Raw genomic sequence first — 4,742 nt, 5'->3', positions numbered from 1 at the left:
AACTGATATTAAGGATGGATAAGTTTCTTTATACTTTTCAAAGAACATTGTATGAAAATGTTTTAAACAGTAAATACAAGAGGGCAGCAAACTTTCATACCAAGATCGGGCTTCACCTTCCAAAGTGGTCATGAATATCTTCATCAAGCAGTCTTCAGGAAAATCAACATTCAACTTGCGAATATGTATGTGAAATATAACCAGATGTAAAGCAGCATCATTCCTATCATCATCTTTAAACATCGGCAAATTCCTTTGCTAATCTACCTTCGGAATTTTATTTGGGAAACCTGGAATGTGATCTCGGCTCATGGGAGCATAGCTTCAATCCAATGAATCCATTTCGATAACAATGAATTCACCAATAAATTCTTCAGGCTATTGGTTCTTGAAGAGTAGAGTTGCCATAAAAATTCTAAACCTTGGGATGTTTCAACACTAGAGTCGCCAGGTGAATGATTTCAGCCTTCCGGTGTCTGATCGTTGTCCACCATCAAAAATCAGATATAAACTTGATACATTTTGCTGAGGAACATAAAACTACAATCCCTAGTATGGTCACCACTATGTTAGAGCCTAGATCGACCTTAGGCTAAAGGAAGGAAGGTCTAGGGTAACATCAAACCACGCTTAACCTGGTAGCTAGCACTATTAGGTTGGGAGAGGGCTCTCTCCTTGTAAATCTCAATTAGGATATTGGCAATTATGGCTTGAGATGACCGAATTTAATGTATATTTTAGGCTAGGTATAGTAGCTCAGGGTTTCTGGTTTGATTTTTAGGTTTTGGTTGCCGGATCAATTGGAGAAGGCATATTGGGTCAGGGAAATCAACTCAGGGATAGAGTCATGTTTTGTGGGGCGAGGTAGACAAGGGTTCATGTACTAGAAATGGATTAATATGATAGATTAAGATAGCTGAGGACTTGAGGAGGGTATAAAGAAACTATGAATCCTCTTCAAACAGTTGAAAACATTGAAAGCCAAATGCATTCCCAAGACAAAGCACAATAGTGTATTTTGTCCATTCACCTTGATTCATTTAGTTTTAGAAGAGAAAGATGGATTTGGATACATATAAAACATAATAAAAACTCATTATAGAGAATAAACAATACATAAACTCACTGTCACAAGAATCCCACAAAAATAGCTGTGAAACCTGGTTTTATTCCTTGCCAAACTGTTGATACAAATGTTCAATGATTGCCACCACTTCCACCAAAGTTCAACCTTTACAAATGACTAAGAAATTACATAATATAGGCAAGGAAACCACTCATGCTAGCTATCAGGGTCAAATCCATGAGAAAAGGGGTGGTTTCAACCACATATAACCTAAGAACAAGAATATAGGCAGTGGAACAACTTGCCTCTAAAACTTAGGAAACCATTTCATTACAGTTCAAACCCACTTGGAACTTGATGTATCTACCTTGTGAGGTGATTTTCATCAACATTTACATCAAACACATCATTTACCATGTATACATTTACCAAGAAAGTAAGAAAAGTCAATCATTGAAGAAACTGGGCGAAATTCTGAGTTTTAGGCAAAATTGGCAAAAATTTGTCTGATGCACAGCGCCTTGAGCCTGATGTGCAGTGTCGCTTCAAGGCTACTTTTGGAGGGATTGCACTTCATCAAATTAGGCCCAAAATAGCTTGTTTGAAAGCACTACCTGTCTAGTTTCTGGAACACTTTGAATTTTCTGATTTAGAGTTTATTTGTCCCTTCAAAAATAATTTCTCCCAAGACTGCTTCCTTTGGGTCTAAAAAGTGGCAGAGAGAGCATTTTTGGGTGTTTTTTGCCCTTTAGGTGACCCAGATCTTCTCCAAAATTGATGAAAATTTCTAGGTTTGGTTGTTTTTTCATGCTGAATCTAAAACTACAAACCATTTGTCAAGAGGATGCATCAATTCAATGTGCAGCGCCACATCCACCGAAATTTCCTGTGTTGCCTAATTCAAAAATTGGAAAATGACAAAATTGTCCCAAAATTTTCCCAATTTTGGCTCAAAGCTGCATCATGGGTTACTTTGTTGGGCTAAATTCACATCAGCCAAAATGTTGAGCTTTTCATCCTTCTTTTTTCCCTTTAAGGCCCTCCTTAATCTTGCCTTAAGGTGCTTGATCCCCTTGTTGCATACTCTATTTCGGGTCAAATAATGATGTGCCATATGCCTTAGCATCTTGTTGTTTCTATTTGCTTTCTTCAGAAGGCCCTCAAGGTGGATATTTACCCTTTCAAACCATATCTCTCTATCATTTACCACCTTTTGTTCAACTGGAGTCAAGAGAACCGAATGCTCTTCACTACTTTTCCTTTGAATTTTTAGCATCTCTAACTCCATTTGGGTTTTCTTATCTTCTAGCTGTTTGTTTTCTTGCTCTAGATAGTTGATAATATATCTAGCTCTGGCCACTTTAACATTCAACATATGAATATTATCCTCTTGCTCTTTCCAAAGCATGCTTTGATCTAATGATAGGCTTTCAAGATCAATTACCTGAGTGTGATGAGGTGGCACATCATCATCATGCTCCTCAAGCTGAAACTCCCTCTCAACATTATCATCAAGCTTTTCTCCTGAGACCTTTCCTTTCCCTTTGTCTACCTGTTGCAAATTCCTTTCCCTTTGAGCTATCACTAAGCGTGTCCTCTTCAAAATCTGATTCACTGCCTCTTTCCATGCTTGTCTCTATGAGATAATGTGGTGATGATATGGTGAATAATGGATAATAGGTGGGAACAAAAAGGTGAGTATGAAGAGATTTTTTAAACGGAACAATAGTGATGAGGTGAGGTAGGGGAGTGAGAGGCATGGAAAGACGACCTAGGGTTTTGATGTATGAGCTTAGGGTTTCATAAAGGGATTAGTTTCTTAGGGAAAAGAGGGAAAGGGAAAAAGGTTAGGGAAAATGGGATCAAGGGGTAGATTTAGGGCAAATGATAATGGGAAAATGAAGACAAGTGACAAGAGGTAGAAATGATGAGAATTTTGGTAGGAGACAACTAGGATTTTGAGTTTTAATATGCTAAAACCACAATTATAGAATAAAAACCCTATGTGAGATCAAAAGTGAAGTTACTTACTTGATTGGAAGAGAAATGCAGCAATGATGGTGATTAGAGGTGAAGTTTGAGGGTTTCGAAGTGTTACTAGCCAATGCACAGTGCCTGCTCACCAATGCGCAATGCCTCTCTAGTGTGTGGCACTAGTGTAAATTAACACAAGAGAAAACTACTTGATAAGCAACGCCCCTCTGATGCCCAGCACCGAGCTACCAATGCGTAGCGCCACTGTTCCTATGCACAGTGCCAACCTCAAGGTCAGTTTTGATTGCCTTCCCTATGTACAAATTGGGCATGTGATAGCTCACTGGAAAGCCTGTTGAGTCTGATTTCCATAACATCTTGAATTTTTAAATTTGGAGTTCATTTGCCCTGTCAAAAGTCAAATCTCCCAAGACTGGTCAAAATGTGCAAAAGGTAACTGCCTGAATGCAGAGTGCTGTTGCAGTCTACTTTTGAAGGTCTTCCTCAACTCCAAATTGAGCTCATGATAGCTCATTGGAAATCTCTCTCTGTCTAGATATCATATAAGTCATCAAGCAAGTAATTTTAACATCCAAGCTAGGTGAACTCTTGATTTTCCCAAGGTCACTCCATAAGTGTATCAATCCTCCTGAGGCAACGATATTTTTGACATTTCTCCCAAACCATGAAACCTGTGTAAAAATTGAAAGAGGATTTTCTGCTTGGGTCAATGATGGAAAAAAAACTCTCTCACGTTTTTCAAATTTAGCTTCTCTTTCTCAGAAACATCATTTGAATAAAACCTATCCCGATGTGTAGAACATGGGGTTTGTGGAAATGAAGGGAAACAAAGTTGATAAGGGGCTTCTAAATTATTGGGAAAATTTGCGGAAGTAGGGAGGGATGTTAGGAATCAGGGGAAAGTAAAAATTCAAATATTGAGTGAGGGGAAGGGGTCCAAAAGGGCAAAACATAGGCCTAGCTTAGAAAATTGTCAAATTGTAGCAATAAACTAGGGTTTGTGGAAAAATGACGAATTTGAGGGATATTAGTGATGGGAATTGTTTAAGAAGGTATATTAGGGATAGGGAAATGTGTATGAACATCAGGACACAAGTTTTTTTGATCATTTGGCCATCCAAGAAAATTTACCTTCAAAACCGTAGGAGAGGGAAATGGGCCTTACCCAAGTACAACTGAAGCACGAACAAGGTGTAAAATGACCCATTGGAACCTGAATGATGATAACTCTTTGAATGATGGTACACTTAGCCAAATGGTGAGACACTTGGAAAAATTTGGAAAACAAATCCTAGACCTAAGACCTGGTGATCAAATTTTACTTGAAGACTCACTAAAATGACAAAATTTGACTTTGACACCCTAAGACCACCTTGTAAGACCATGTTTGATAATTGGTGGAAGGCTTCAGAGACTGACACTAACAATCAGATCTTAGCTTAAGAATTTGATGTCCAGATTGTTTTTCAACAAAGGCCAAGAACATGTTAAATACTTCACTCTTAAGTTTTAAGAATTATACCCAAGTGCGTGTGGAGAAGTCATCAATGAATGATAAGAAATACTTGTAGCCAGAGAATGAAACAACTGGAAGTCGACCACATAAATCACTATGCACAAGCTATAAATGGGCTGAGGCATGCCAAGAGGCACGTTTTTCAAAACTATCCTGATGATGTTT

The sequence above is a fragment of the Pinus tabuliformis genome, chromosome 8, assembly GCF_031772625.1.
Source record: "Pinus tabuliformis cultivar Carrire ecotype Pingquan chromosome 8, CPIR1, whole genome shotgun sequence".
NCBI classification, from domain to species: Eukaryota; Viridiplantae; Streptophyta; class Pinopsida; order Pinales; family Pinaceae; genus Pinus; species Pinus tabuliformis.
The sequence above is the reverse complement of the archived record's forward strand: the minus strand, read 5'-3'. Positions refer to the sequence as shown.